General features: G+C 38.3%; 1 protein-coding gene across 1 annotated transcript in view; it reads left to right on the top strand.

Moving 5' to 3' along the window:
* MARCHF1 (membrane associated ring-CH-type finger 1) overlaps positions 1-16,808 on the top strand; it is a 186,572-nt gene that overhangs the window by 16,130 nt on the left and 153,634 nt on the right. The gene's annotated exons all lie outside the window — the stretch shown is intronic.

The raw sequence follows: 16,808 nt of genomic DNA, 5'->3' as shown, positions 1-16,808 counted from the left end.
ACAGTTCTGGGAATTAGAGCTATTTTCTTTATTTGACAAGATCTCCCAGTATATGATGTTAGGCAAGATGCAGCCACAGGATCATGAAAACTACATCCATAAGGGCATGGCTCCCTGCCATGCTTGCTCTCTACCCTGTTGACTGGACTCTGTCTTGGAGGGCAGAATCATGTTTTTGTACACAGACTGCACAGGCCTTTCTGATTGGCATTCTGGGTGGCTTTGCTTTAGTGCTATGTTAGTAGATAGGTTTGTTTTTTTGGGTTTTTTTTTCATTTGCTGGGTTTGGTTGTTGATTTTGTTTTCCTTTTCTGAAGGATCTAATTTTTTTTTTCCTCTGAGTATTTACATCTCAGCAGGGACCTGGAAGATGATGATCATTTTCTTTCTCAGTTGAGTTCCATTTCAAGTGAACTGTAATAGGAGGACAATTTTCAGCCTCTACAGATGACGTGGAAAATATGCTTGATGATGTATCTTGGGGATATTTACTTAAGTGCAGTAGAGTGATTAAGTTTTGAGATGATGAGCTTTGAGTTGCAGAACTCGATGTCTGAAGTAATTAATGACAAAGAAATGGAATCCTTAAGTGTATTTTAGCCAGCATGTAGTGCTTCAGTGAGGCAGAGCGTATTGGAAAAACATGCGTAAACAGCAGAGAAAAAACACTGCTTTGATTGTAGGAAGGAATCTGCAGAAATATATCTTTCTCATACTAACTTTACCTCAAATCATTCCAAATTTGCACATCTGTAGAGATTTTATCTACCTAATCACTTAAGAACCTGTGTAGATGTGTGATGGTTGCTCTTTGCAGTTTGTTTGCAGTTTATTACTTGCTCTGTATCTGTTTCTGCTGAAAGGGACATAGCCAGAGCATTGTAGAAGAGGGCTGCCATCCTTCAGATGCTAAGAAATGTTTTTTGGTAGAAATCATGGTGATGAAGGGGTGACTGTTCCTTGCCAGCAAGCAGCTCCCCATTTTTACCTGGGGAATTGATAGGCTGGGTGGAACAGGTAGTCAGAGACCCACTCAGCTGCTAGAAAGGCTTAAAACAGGCAGTAAGATGGGCTTCTGCGAGTTCAGTTTTTAAAGATGGTTAGAAAGATTCTGGAATATGGAAAAAAAACTGCCTGGAGTTTGTTACAAACCAGACTCTTGACAGAAATTCAGGCTTGATCTGAGATCAGTATGAAGAACCTTGCAGTGCAGGGGCGGGGGGAAGAAGACTATGTGCAAAAGTTCATTCTGCTTACCCTTTAGAACCAAATTCCTTATTGCAAGATTTAATTTTTCATTCAAGCTTATTTTCAAGAAAAATGTGCTGCGTCAATTTATCAGAATTTACTGTAATTGATGTCTTCAATTTATGACTAAAATAGTAGTGTGGGTAAATCCACCAAATGGATTTTGGATTCTGGTAAATTTGGGTGACCATTGCAGTGTGCAGCAACTCACAGAAGAAGCAGAAGCAAATGCCAGATATTGTTTAAATTATAGAGCTTACCTTTCTTCCTTTTTTTTTTTTTCCCTTTAAGATCTTAACACCCTTTTTCAATTCTGGTGAAGCTCCCTTGGTCTTCAAAAGTCAGCTACTGGAAAAAATTTAGAAACAAAGTGATGATTGTATTTTCATGGTTTCAGTGTCCAAATAATATCTTGAGTTTATGAAGTGTAAAATATATCAATGTATCAGTGATTGAAATGCTGGTATTCCTTGAGTGTTTACTAGGAAAAACGTCTGAGATAAGTAAAAAGAAAGAAAAAGTAAAATGGAGCTGGGTTTGGTTTGTTTATTTGTTTGGTTTGTTTTTGGTTTTGTTTTTTTCCTCAGAAAGGTGAAAATGAAAATTTTAGCTAAAAATGCTTTTGGTCCTGTGGCAGTTTTTAAATTTTTTTCTAAACATTAGCCATTCACTTTAGGAATTTAGGGTATACATTTTGTCTTGAAAAGTATACTGCATAGTTTTTCTAGAGCAATTATAGTATTGTGGTTTAGTTTAATTTATGTAAAGGAAAAAGAAGTTTTGCAGTAGAGATTTTGTGAATATAGTATACAGAGTTGTGGACTGAAAATGTTAGTGAGGCTGGTACTGGTCAGACAGTGCCTTGAATGTTTCTCCTGCTCCTTAATGAACTTAAACATTTTGCTCCAGCTTTAGGACAGCATTTTCATTATATTGCACCTTAGATACGCAGGAACTGTGGTTGTACTTCCCTTAGCATTTAAGTAAGACTTTGTCAATTTAGCCAAGAGGCACGCTAGGAGAGGCAGTCACCTAAATGCTGCTTCTGGGTGGCACCATCAGGGATAGCAAATCTTATTTCCTCTTTGCAGAAGTCACGGTACAGAGGCAATAGGCTGTGTTATGACACCTCTCTGTCTTACTTCTACATCATCCCCAGTGTATTTTATTGTCATGGGGAAACAAGTACCAGATTCTGTGACTGAGTGAAGTTTATCCATCCTGTCGCTGGTTATGTATCCTTCACCCTGTGTAATACTTTCTTTCATAATACTTTCTTTTGTAATACTTTTTTTTCTGCAGATGTAGATTCATAAACAGTTCCAACTCAGTAATACCTAAAAAATCCTCCTATTTTTTTTCTTCTGCTTTTACATCCTTCCTTGATTTCAGAAGGAGGATCATTTGAGCAGCCTCCTGTTAACTCAGCTTGGAAGACACCTAGGTTTAAATGAACTAATCACAAAAAAAATGTAAGCTAGTGATGATTTTAATGGAGAAAAAATTATAGCTGGATTCGTGGTGGGAAAAATTGTTTCAGGGTGAGGTAGAATGACTCCCTGTTGCTGTGTTAGAAATGAAGGTCTGTAATAGGAGCCAGTATTTGGGGACAGGAAGGTATGTGTAGTACTTCTTCCTCATGACAGCTTGCTGGCTATCACTTGACAACTAGGCACTATGAATTCTGAAATTCATGAAATGAGTTTTTTTCAATTAAATATTAATTTAAATGATAGATTAATATTCTATTCACAAAGTGTTGAAATAGAACATAAAAGAAGGTTATGGATGAGTTGGCATAACATTTAAATTGTAAAACAGTTGTCTGATAAGTAGGAAATGCAAAATTAGATACAGCTCGCTTCATAGACGATGTTAAACTTTGAGAATTATTTTCATATTTTGAGTGATATGCAGTGCCTGCTTTGTGTAGTGAATGAGGATGGCAGGAATTGAGGTTTATTAATGGCAAAATCTATGAGGACTTGAAAAACAGATGGTACTTAGAAAAATCTACACAATGAAATCCAAGTGTTCACATTATGAAAAAATTATAGTGTAAGGTAATTGAAAAAAATTCAGTGATTACTCATTCCTATAAATACTTTTTCCTAGTTTACTTGTTTATTTTAAGATTTTTTTTCACAAATAATTGAGCACTAATGTTGCTGATAAATACAAGAATAATTACCTTCAAAGCAACAGACAGACATAATGAGAATGTAGTGGTTCAGTTCCTCATGAAGTCGACTCTGTAAGAACGTAGTGGACCATAACAAAACACTGTGTAGACACTTAAATTCTCAGTGTAGGTGAGAAGCCTCACCTGACTTCCCTATTTTAAACCCAGACATGTTAATTCATTAGGAGAATCACAGAATAGTTGAGGTTGGAAGGGACCTCTCTAGACTGTCCAGCAGAACTTCCCTGCTTACAGCAGGGGGGTATTTAGTAGGCTGCACAGGGCTGGATCAAGTCATTTTTTGAGCTTATACAAGGATGAAGACTCTGCAATCAACCTTGGTGATATTTTCCAATGTTTTCCCAATCTGAGAATAAGAAAGGCTTTCCCGATGTTTAACTGCAATTTCCTGTATTTCAGCTTGTGTCCATTTCCTTCCGTTCTGTTACTCATCACCATTGGCAAACACCAATTACTTTCTTCCTTTTATGTGGCCCATCCCTGAGGCTTCTCTTCACTGTGCTGAATGCTTTTATCTCTCTCAGCTTCTCATAAAAAAAGGTGCTTTTGTCCCTTATTAATCTTTGTTTCCCTTCACTGTGCTCTTATGTACTGGGGAGCTTGAGGCTGGAGTCAACCCTCCAGATGTTTCTCACTAGTACTGAACAGAGGGAAAGAAGCGCCGCTTTTGACCTCCTGGAGATGTCAAGTTGCTCTGAGCCATCTTTGATGTGAGGGCACACTGCTGTCTCATGGTCAGCTTGTCTACCAGGACTGTCAGGTCCCACTTGGCAAAGCCGTGATTTGGCCCCCAGCCCATACTGGTGTCTGGTGTTCCTCCACAGGAATGGGACTTTGTGCTTCCTCTTTGTTGCATTTCATGTCTCTTGCTCTTTTCTCGGCCTGTCAAGGTTCCTCTTAATAGCAGCACAACCTTCTGATGTATCGACTACTTCTGGTTTTGCACTGTCTGTGAACTTACTGAAGATGCACTCTGTCTCACCCTGCAGGTTACTGATGGAGGTATTGAACAATCTTGGCTCTCATATTGACTCCTGGGGTGTGTCTTTGATGACTGGCCTACAGCTGGACTTGGTGCTGCTGATCCACAATGCTTTGAGCTCAACACTGTGGACAGTTTTCATTGTTGATCTCTCTTGATATTAGACAGAGAACTTGATTAGTACTAGCTGTTGGTATGAGCACGGATTTTTAAACACACATGGAAATGCAGGAGTCTGTGTATAGATACCAAAATATTTTGCAGAAGGCAATAATGTGTTAACATAATTCACCTAAAAAGCCAATGAACAAGTAGAGAAATCTGTTTTCCTTATTTCTGAGGCTCATGGGAAGCATTAACATCTGCTTCATCTGGCTCTAGATAATCCACTGATCTTCCAGTGTCCTGTTGTTTTCATGCCAGGCCAGGATGGAAAGACAGGAACCCTTCAAGTTGCTCTGTCTGCATGGGGAAACCTGAGATCAGCAGGGTTAGTGTCAGCAGAAGAGTAACTTAAAAAAATTCGGTGACATATAAGTGAGAAAGATGCCAAACATACCAGGCGGGGAAATAAATGCATCTATGGCAAGGTGCTGGGCTGTCACAGATGGCTTTTAGTCATTGTTATTCTGAGGTTAAAACCAATGCGGAATCTTCAAGTATGTTCATATAAAAGTGCAGTTTGGAGAGATAAAGAACAGGGTGATGCTGCTTTGCATATGAAAGATCACAGGATGAATATGAAAATAACCTTCTCTCACATTTGATCCTTAGTACTAACTGTTAAGCTAGAGATGCTCTGTGATAAAAAATTCTGATTTACAAGTTTTATGTATGCTAATAAGTGGATGGATATGATGTTTTCATAATTCCATTAGGTCCCTTTCCCTTTAGCATCACATTCATGTAATCCAGATGGGTTCTTGTCATCTCATCATGTTCTCTTTTCATTTGGGGTGTAGGAAACACAAAAGTTGAGTGGCATGTAAGGCATCTGATCTAACAGAATAGAACAAACTGAATGGGATGTAGTTTATTCTAATTTATTAAAAGAAAGTATTTCAAGTTATTCGATCTTTACCTTGTATTTCTTGTGACAATCACGTATTTGGAAGGTAGGACAGTTTCTATAATCATGTGTGTGCTTTTCATCTGTAGGAAAAGTAGGGAGAAGAGTTTTTCTTTGGAAACTTCTAGCAGTGTCCAAGGATCCAATATTGCATTTAGTAAATACAGATTAATTTCTAGAAATTCTGCTTCTTGGAGAGATGCAATGTGTACCTGAATTTTATATATCAGTCAATAGTAATCTGTATCACATTAAAGATTTCAAACACAGCACAGAATTCCTCCAAGCAGAGTTCTTTATATTCCCTATTCCTTCAAGGCTAAGTTGTGGAACCTCATCCACAAATCCCATATATCTATTTTTGTTTATAATGAGACTGTAGTTGAGTGACTTATCTTGACTTACAGATTGTCATCACTATGGTTTGTTTTTGCCATCTGTCAAGCTCAGGAGAAAGGCTTCTGATTGTGTCTTTTGTGCTCATGGTAGCTCTGATGAGAGCATCTATGGAAGGTCAATCTGTAAATGCTATAACTTGGGTCCTGCTTACTAACTTGAGGTTTAGAATTTGTAAGGATTGTTCTTTGTCATTTTCTTGGAATGTTTTGGAAATTTGGAAAGAGGAAACCTGATTCTACTTGGGTCACCATCCTTATTTAAAACTCTTGGAATCATAGTGAAAATTGTATGCTGAAATTCTTAGACTATATTTAAAGACTTTTGCTGTGATTCCGGTTCCTATACCTTCATTCACTTCCTATATTCTCATTGTGGCTGAAAGTTTGCAGTTCAGCAAATAAAACATCCAGTCTTCAAAAGGAGACATTTATTTGAATGTCCCTTGGCGCCTGCCAGTCTTTTAGTAAAAATTCATGGCAAAATTTCTACACAAATCTTGAAATATTTTGCAAACTTCGAGCCTTTGGGGATTTGTTGAATGTGAGGTCACCACTCACAGTGTGGTCATGCAATATGGTAACTATGGCAACTGCAGAATACTGGAGTGGAGAGTAAGCAGTGTGAAAGAAGTAATATCCTTGGACATAGAAAACATCCTTAGAGAGCCTCCTCACATGAAGATGATATATGGGCATTTTTCTGGCATGAAGTTCTTTTGTTTTCTAATGCCAAGCAAAATAAAACTTGTGATGACTAGTTCTCTTCTAAGTTTATTTTAATTGGTACTTCAGGTTTTAAAGATAGGTTTAGTTTGTGTTCCCTAATAATTTAAAACCTGCTGATTATTTTTCGGTCTTTAAAGGCATTAACACTTTAGAATTAAATCCAGGAAAAACCAAAGCTATGAAAATATGTGCCCTAAAATTTTGGTGTCTCTCTTAGTTTAATGAGAAAAAGAAGGAAAAATTGCTTTTGCATTTTGACAAATATTTTATGAAATAGCTGTAGGTGAATGTTAAAGTTACCAAAACAGACATGTACACTGATAGTGCTGTGCAGTATTTTGATTTAAAGCCTGAAGGAACAGAAAATTATTGGTGTATTTCAAGGCTGTGTTACTTACAAAGGCTCTCACTGGATTCTGCAACACTTGCAAGTCTGTTGCAAGCACGTACACCTCTTTACACTCTATTAAATTTCCAGCTTTTCTGATTTGTTGTGCCTGGAGTTTTTCTTGGGTTTTGGTTTTTTTGTAATTCTATTTTTTCTGAATACTATTCAGGGCTGCATTTGATTTCCAGTGATTTTTACCATCAGCGCTGCTTCCTGTTAAGAGTTTTTTTGCATCGGGAAGACTGTGTGGAAAAAGGAAAAGGCCTGTATATCTTGCTGTCTTCTACTAAGATTTCAGTTCAGGAGTATTCTACCAGTATGTGCAGAAGTACTTTGTTCCGTAGCTGATTGAATGAAACTGTGCAGTCACTGCTAATGACTGAGGGTGTCTTGTCAAAATGTTCTGTTTAGAACATCTCTGCCTCCCTCAGTATGCTCCTAATGTTTCGAAGTAAAGGTGAGCCTGTGTCAGTTCTTGTTTGAAAGGCAGAGCCACGAGTACTTGGAAAGAAGCATTTTGTGCATCTTTCTTTGAACTCCTGGAAACTGTTAGTGTGCTTTACACTGTGACTTCTAAAATGTGCTGGCACTCTGATTTAGACCAGGGCCACGCTGGTGATCACAGAATCATTGGGCAAGCCAGGACTAGGAGCCATGATGACATGGCTTTGTCCTCTGCTGTAGTGACAGAGAAAGCATGACTTTTAATCCTCTCTTATGTCATCCTTGTCATTAAATATACATAGGGTGCAATTTTGCCCTACTGAAGGTTATGGCAGTTTTGCTGTTAAATTCAGTGAAGTCAGGGCTTTACAAGTTGTGTATTATAGGGAAAAAGGAGAAGGTTTAGATTCAGGTAACTCCTGAAGTTTATTTTTTTCTATTCTGTTGAATGGAAGTATGAGTTCATTATACAATTTTGTGGTTTCTTAAAAATAATCCTGAAGTCTTTCTTTACCCTATATAACCACAGCCTTGCCATTCTTTCTTGTTGCTTGTTACAAGAAGGGCTATGACAGGATAAGGAGCTAGAATGCAAAAATAAAATGCCAGTATGGATAATTTTCTCTTATTAGGGGATATCCTCCCCTCCTCCAACCCAAATATGCACACTTCCTGCCATGACAGATATTTTATCTTTGAATCATGTTTGATTCTAATATAATGCAGAAGCAAATGGAAATTGAAAAATCAGCAGAGATCGAACTAAAAGTCAAATAGCTGAGGAGGCAATGAAAATTTTCAGTTAAGGGATATGATATCCAGTACAAAGACTAAAGGAACTTATTTTTGAATTAATGGTTAGTGGAATATATTCCTACACTTTCAGATTCCAGCTGTGGAGTATATACCAACTGCTTGCAAAAAATGTATCTCCTCCTAGTTACCAAGTGTACCTTCTTGTAATTAGGATTCAAGCAGACTATGGCAATGTCATTAGTTTAGTTTATCTGTAAACGGTGTCAGGGCTGAGCTGGCATTTGAAGTTGTTTAGTGCTGTTTTGACTAAAAACAACATCCAAATTGGATGCAGGATACAGATTATCCTAGTATTCTGAATTATCTATCATGTTTCAAAATTGTCAATGTGGAATAAGAGAAAATCTTCAAAGATTTTCCATTTCCTGTTGACAAAATCCTTGTCCAGTAGAGATCCGACAGATTATTTGTAGCCTGTCTGTACTGTCACACAGCAGATACTGTAGGAAGAAAGGGGATTTTTATCTTTTGCATGGCCTTACCCAAATCACAGTGCAAACCCTGGTCTCCCTTTCTAATGCATGCACCCTAGTCTGCTGTCAGAAAGGGAGTGAGATGGCAAGGCTGAAAGCTCCTGTTTGCTGTTTCACTGATGGTCGACCAGCAGCACCGACTGACTTAACGCAAATGTTTTGAGCTAGTTTTGCTTAGAGATCTAGTTCGAGGTAGTACTGTGTAATTCCTGATGGTAACCTAGTTTTAAAATTAATTTTGAACTTATCTTTTGATGTCCTTTTAACCTTTTGGCTTCTTTTGCTGTTATGTATAAAGCACAGATATGCAGAAATCGCTTTTAAAAGAAGTGCTTGTCACCAACAATCTTTTTCTTAATCACAATTTTTTTTAATCTTTGGCTTTGATTATGGTAGTTTTGAATCCCAGATTGAAACCAGCTAATGGATTTTGCAGAGAAAAAGCATAGTTACTATGGCTACACAGCACCCTGAAAGCTTAAAAGGACAAAGCATAAATGAGCACAGTCCTGGCTACTTGGCCATTTGCAGAATAGATTGTAATAACTTAAAAGTCTTTATAGCCGCTCAGATTTTCAGAAAAAGAAGGATGTTAGTCCTTTAAGAAATTCTATTTTATTTTTAGATTAAATTATAACTTTTGAAGTAGCATATTTGAAAAATACTTTACAAAACATGCTCTGCTTATAGCCAGTTCATCTCACATTTATCACAGGCAGTAGCATGTGATGACATTTACTATTACTGGTCATTTAATCACTGGTGTTTTTACTATGGTATTTTAAAATGAGTCAAAATCTAATCCTCGTATGGACAGGTAAACACAAAGTATGTGTGGTTTGATGAAAACTTAATGTTCTTTTTATAGCTTTCACTGCAATTTTGGCTGAAATATTTTTAACTTTTATTTTCTTACCAAGAAAACTAACCTACATATTTAAGAGAAACATTTTGTATACAGTAAAGAATAATAAAACACATTCATTGTTAGACTCATACAATTAAGGATTGAATTAACGGTTTTTAGGATGACCCTGATGACTGATGGAACTACCTATATTTGCTTGAAAAATAAAATGCATTAGAATCATAATAAATTCACAGGTTTATTTCAGTGGCCTATTACAAATGTAGAATAAAAGTTTTTTGAGTGGAATGCTAAAATGCATCTATTGTTCATCACAAATAGGAGTTCTGTCCACAGATAATTATAGGCAGTGTACTTTGGCTGATGGGTAGTAAACCACAGGAAAGAAAGGTAGCAGGTGAGCACACAGGTGGTTTTGTTAAGACATTATTTATGTGCTCTTATTTGCAGGCAGAGGGCTCTTGTATTTGTATTTTAGATTTATCTTTCCAGCAATGTTTGCATATATTTGTAAAGCAGACTGACTTGCTGCATGCACAACAGACCAGCTGAGGTCTGAGCTGTCCTCCTGTTGCAGATCTGCCCTGTGCTCTGTAGAAATACTGTGTGAAGCAAACTTCATTAGTCCATCGGGTCATTGATGTCTAAAACATCTAAAGAAGCCTTTCTTACTGAAAACAGCAGAATCATTGTACAGAATTTCACCACAGAGACCAGAAATCTAATCTCCAAAACATGTTTGGGCCAAATTCCAAGGTGAGCAGATGAGGTGCCTGGGAAAACCCAAGAATAACCCAAGGAAATTGTAGGGAAAAGTAGGGTGGTTTAATCCCAGCTGGCAACTGAGTATCAGGCAGCCACATACCCACTCCCTGTCTCTGCTCTCCAGTGGGGAGGAGAATCAGAAAAGTAAGGTTTATGGATTAAGAGTTTGTGGGTTTAATAATTGAAACAAAACAAAATAAAATAATCATACTAATTACAATAATAGTATTAGTAATGAAGAGGAGAGAGAGGACTGATTCTATGACAAAAACCCAAGAGAAACAAGTAATACACAATACAACTTCTCACCCCCTGCTCATGGGTGCCCAGCCTTTGTGAAAGCAGTGATCAGCCCCTTCCAGCCAGCTTCCCCCAGTTTATATGCTGGGTGTGACATTCTGTGTATGGAATATTCTTTTGGCCAGTTGGGGACAGCTGTGCTCCCTCACGGCTTCCTGTGCACCTCCTCACTGGCAGAGCATGAGACAGTGAAAAGTTCTTGATATGGGGTAAGCACTGCTGGGCAACAACCAAAACAGGAGCGCGTTGTAAACGTTATTCTCGCGTTGAATCCACAACACCGCACTGTGCCGGCTACTAAGAGCACTTAACTTCATCCCAGCCATAACCAGGGCAGGAGGGGATGCTGGTGGAAAATGATTGTGGGAATTTAATCGTGCTGTTTATTATGGACCTGAGATTGCTAAATTGTAGTAGTTCTTAAAGTAGCTCTAGGTGTGTAAACTACCTTAAACTAAAGTGTGGTGGTGTAGGAGTGACCCAGAAGATCTGATTATCTTTCAGATCTCCGGAGGGCTTGTTCCTAGATTGGTTTTGGTCAGACAAATCTAAAATAAAAGATATAAGACTTTGAAATTCAGTAGGCTAATTTTCCTAAGTATAAACATTTCTTCTTTAATGTACATGTTGAACAATGCTTCTGTTGCAATTTCACACAGAATCAGTGTGCTCACGACTAGGGCGATATTCACTGAAGAGTTTGGGATTTTTTGATGCTTACTTTAAGAGAGTTTTTCAGGAGAACTTAATTTAAAAATGTATGTTTCTACCATGTCTTAATTTAGGGAGAATGGGGGTCTCAAGATAGAATCTCAGGTAAAAGAGGAGTTACTTTCATGAAATCAGTGTTATTAGTTTGTCTTGAATGAAACTGTATTGAGAAATTTTTCTCTTCTTTACATTTATTCTATCATTAGAAATATGAGGATGTAAAAATTAGAGAGGCTGGCTAGTAATAATTTGTAGGTGATGATGTCTATCAGAAGTTGTCCCATACTTAAGCAGTCATTGTAGTCTTTTCATTCCAAAATGAAATTCTTTTCAAGATATTATTTCCATATTATTTAAAGCTTATGCACAATTTGTTTTGCTACGTGCAACACAATTATTTTGAAATTTTAATCAAGTAAAAACTACAATTAGATTGACAGGGTTTTTAGGTAACATGTATCTCACACCTCACCTTAGATGATTTAAATATAATACTCTTGAAAAATCAAATTATTAAAACAATAAAATAAAAAAATAAATGCCCAAAGAGAGGGGCATGTTCATGGGTATTTATTTCATTCATGTGGATTTTTTTTTTTTTTCTTGAAGAAATGCTCCATTTATTATTTACTTAAATACTGCAGAAAAATATGCTGTTTGAAATTCAGGAGTGGATCAGTTAGAAAGGCTTTGACAGAAGACTGAGACTATGTGATATTTGGTGTTGCCATGGGAAACTGCTTTGCAAGAACATTTGCAGAGCAGATGGACCAAGATAAATAAAACAGATACAGGTACTGAATAGAGATTGTTTAATGTTCTGTGAAAAAACAGGAAAACAGGAACTTAAATCTATTTAACATAGTTCTTTAATTTGCCCTTTTATTAATGGGCATGCTGTTTGATATGAGTAGTTCCACAGTGAAAGTTTCCTATAAATTTTCTTTCCAAGAAATCAAAGAAAATGCCAGGTTTATCCGCCTCATCTTCTGTATCATGTAAAATCCATAGTGTCCTTACTTTATGCCATAATCTATTGCCTTTTTTGGTTAGTCTCTGAAGTTACATTTAAGTACACAAACACTATGAAATGAAAAATTTTTGTATTTCAGATGTTCTAATTTTGTTAGCTTCACATGCTCTTGGCTGCTTGCAGCTCTTCTATAACCTTATAAACCAGCTTTTTTCCTTGATATAAAAAATAAAAAAGATAAGACTCATACCCTGTTTAAAAGCTAGAATGTCTTTGTTATGTTTGATTATACAGAAGTTTGTTTCCAGAGCAACATGAGCACAAAAGATGCCCGTGTGACTATCTACATACAACATGCCTTTGTATGAGTACCTGTGTGCAGAAATACCCTCTATTTCTGTTTAATGTGTATTCTTTGTTCTGCCTGGCAACGAATAAAATAGGTATGTGCTCTTTACTTTTCCTCTAAGGAAACAGGTCATTAGAAAATTTAAAATATAATTCATAGACATATCTTTTCAACAACTCAAACTTGTAGAAAGAAATAGCTTTGGGAAAAATAAAAGCTTTATCTGCTTCCTTGAAGATATATGATTTCAATTGCTAAAGGATTTTTTTTTTCCCCTCTAAATAACATGTTGATTTAAAAATATTTCTTTGGATTTTCTACAATCTAATTGTGCTTCTGTTCTTCATGACTTACAAAAGTTACTCCATGAGTTGATATCTTCACATGTGTGGAACAGTTGTTTGGGAGATGCTGTCATAAATCTGTGAATGCTCACATAAATGTTGGTGTTTTCATTTAGTATAAAATACCATGAAATTCCATTCCACTGAACACCATGCAGGTGATTCACATTTTTAGAGTGTGTGTTATCCAACTTTTTTTGAGTTGTCAGAGCAATGTTTGTTTGCTTTTTAGTATATCTTTCTTTTATGAAAGGAAATACATTTGATGCATTTGTTATTATTCCATTTTAAATATCAGATGTGAATACCTGTGTGAAATCCTCTATTCATTTATTTTCAGCATTCTCATGGGAAGCTAGGAGTGTTAGCAGCAGGAATTATTGGGGAAAATTTTTATCTTTCACAATGACAGAATCACAGAATTGTTAGGGTTGAAAGAGACCTCTGGAGATGATGTGGTCCAACACTGCTGCCAAGGCAGGTTTAGCTATAGCAGGAACACGTCCAGCTGGGTTCTGAATGTGTCCAGAGAGAGAGAGACAATTAATTGGATGAGAGTATCTGAATTTCTCCTGTTGCTTATAATCTATGGTTTTAAAATCTTGCCATTGATATCCAGGAGTCCAAAAGACATGTTGACATTCGTTAGGGTCAGGGTTACTATATGTTTCTAGCTTTCAACTGTAACCTTTTTAAGCCTTTTATGCTAGCTAAAGCACAATAAAGTTGATTTTACTCTTTTTTTTTTTTTCCTATGCATTTTGGAGAAGAGATTTCATGGGTGATTAATTTAACCTCTTTCCAATTTATTTTAAGCAAAGACCAGTTAAATAAAGCACTTTCCAGAATCATAGAATTATTGCGGTTGGAGGGGAGCTCTGGAGACTGGCTAGCCCTTTGGTCAGAGCAGGGTGACAGGGTAACCTAGCACACATTGCCCAGGACTGTGCTCGATGGGCTTTTGAATATCTGCAAGGATGGAGATGCATCTTGGGCAACCTGTGCCATTGGCTGACCACCCTCATAGGAAAAAAATAAAATGGTTATGTTTAAATGTGACATCTTGTGTTTAATTTGTGCCTCTTGCCTCTTGTCCTTTCACTTGATGCCACCGAGAAAAGTTCTGCCTTCTCTTTATTCTGCCACTGACCAGGCATAAGCATAGGGCAGATCCCACTGAGCCTTCTCTTCTCAAGGCCCCACCTCTCCCAGCCTCTCCTCATACTGAAAGTGCTTCAATCCTTTACCTGCCTCCATAAACTTCAGCTGGCCTTGCTGCAGTGACTCGTCTCTCTCGGGCCCAGTTCTGGGCCACCCACTGCAGCACTCAGGATGGCTCAGCAGTGCTGAGCAGAGAGGAAGGATGACCTCCCTCAGTGTGCTGGTGATGCTCTTCCTCATGCAACGTGGGTTGCTGTGGGCTTTCTTTGCTGTGAGGCCATGCTGCTGGCTTATGGCCAGCTTGTTGTCCCTTGGGTCCTTTTCTGCCAGCATGCATGGGATTATTGCTGCCAAGAGCTGCACTTCACTTTTTCCCTGTATTGAACTTCATGAGGTTACTGTTGGCCCATTTGTCAGCCTGCCAGGGTTTTTCTGAATGGCAGGACAACCCTCTGATGTATCAGTTACTCTGTTTTGTGGTATCTATGTATTCTGTCTCAGGTTGCAAGTAATTGATGAGTTTCTGAGCAGTATTGGCTTTTTTATTGACACCTGGTGTGTGCCTTTGATGACTGGCCTCCGGTGAACTTGGTGCTGCTGATCCACAACCTTTTCTGGCCAGCAGTTCAGTCAGTTTTCTGTTTGCCTTACTCTCCATTCATCTATTTTGTGTTTCATCAGTTTGTCAGGGAGAAGATGGTGTAAGGCTGTGACAGAAACATTATTAAAGTCAGGATAAGCAATGTTCAGTGTTCTGTCTTTGTCCACTGGGTCAGCCTGCTCAGTGTGAATGGCTATCAGGTTGGTCAGGCACAGTTTCCCCTCCATCTATTCATGCTTACCATGTCCAAATGCATTCTTATCCCTCCTCTGTTTGGCAGTGGCTTTCAGGTTTATTTTCTCCATTCCTTTCCGTGGAGTCAAGGTGAGACTGGGACTGAATTTCTTCAAAGTAGAGGTGATATTTATTCTCTTCCAGTCCTCAGAGTTTCCTCCCCTCACCTTGATCTCTGTTACGCTTTTTGATCTTTCTGTGCTAGAGTGCTCTCACAGTGACATCAGCCAACCCTCAATATGTGTGGTGCATCTCATTATGGCCCATGGATCTGTGTATGTCCAGTTTGTTTAAATGCTTCCTAACCTGACCCTCCCCCACTGAGAGGAAATCTGCTTTGCTCCTGGCTTTCCTATGGTTTTCAGGGACATGGGATAGCTAAGGGATGGTTTATCAGTGAAGAGAGAGATAAAGAGGGCATTCAGTGAATTGGCCTTTTTCGTATCTTTTGTGAAAGGTCTCCATCAGGAGATATCTTTTCATTCATATCTTGTGACAGGAAGACCATTTTCCATAGCCCTCCTCATGCTGCACAGCACCAGTAGAACCTTCTACTGTTCACATTTATATGAGCTATTTACCCATGTCTGTGATCCCAGTGAAATTGAAATTCTCCAACTGCATGCAGACCTCTTAATTCATCCTGTTTGCTCTGTAGTGTGCATTAGCAAATAGGCTATTTGAAGAGGCACAAAAGCGCACTGTTTTTCCAAAAAAGAGAGAATACCTTTACCATAATTGTGCCTGGTGGGCATTTCTCTATATGCATGTACACAGTTGGGGTGGGACCCCTACAGCTCTGGGTTTTTGCTTACAGATTTCCTCCTGTTGACATTGACCCATACTCTTTGCTTGCCAACCTTGTCCTTTACTTCCTCTCTTGATTGCTGGTCATGCTCTCCTACTCCTGTTATTCCTGGCTTGAATTTTCATTACTGGATTGGCCAGCCTGTTGGCAAAACGTTTTTCTCCACTTTTTGGGACAGCATCTCTGCTAAACCATCCTCTGTCCTTGTAGAGCATCCCATGATCATTCATATAACCCCATAGCCAACACCAGCTGTGCAACAAATTCTTATGGGATCTGTTACTTCCTTTTTCACCCTTCTGCCTTTCTGGAAGGATTGAGAAGAAAACTGCCTGGGGTCTCCCCAGCCCCGACATAACCAGCAGTGTAATCAGTGCTCGGTGCTTTCTTTATTGCCTCTGACATCATTTTTGGTGCTCATATGGAAGAGCAGCGGAGGGTCATAGTCTGCAGCAGCCTTTTGCAGTGTCCTGATCTGAGTCTCCAGCAGGCTGCAAACCTTCCCAGGCAGCAGCTGTGGGATTCACTCCTCCCCAGCAGGAACCTTCCTGCTGCAAATACCCACCACGGGTGCCCGGGCAGCTCCCTTCTTTTGCTGGCTTGAGTGAATCTCTTGCAGGACAGAGCTTGTATTTGCTGTTCTTACGTGATAACTATTTCAGTTAAGCATTTTATGTATTTTACTCTTTGTTTTGTGAGCAAATATGTATAAAAACATTGCTGGAGAACTAATTACATGTTTTGGCTATTTTGTGTTTTATTAAGCTTTGTTTATTTTTGAATGTTATCCTGCCAATGCCATATGGGTTAGCTGGCTACACAAAGGCTTTTTGTACTAGTGTGGTTGATGGAGGGAAAATCATGTGTGGTTTTCCTGTGCTCAGAAGATCAAGGAGTAGTCTCAAATCATTCTGAAAGTCTACAGAAAGATTGATGGATATCAGTAT

Source organism: Poecile atricapillus, chromosome 4 (genome assembly GCF_030490865.1).
Source record: "Poecile atricapillus isolate bPoeAtr1 chromosome 4, bPoeAtr1.hap1, whole genome shotgun sequence".
Taxonomy (NCBI): domain Eukaryota; kingdom Metazoa; phylum Chordata; class Aves; order Passeriformes; family Paridae; genus Poecile; species Poecile atricapillus.
The sequence above is the reverse complement of the archived record's forward strand: the minus strand, read 5'-3'. Positions and strand labels throughout refer to the sequence as shown.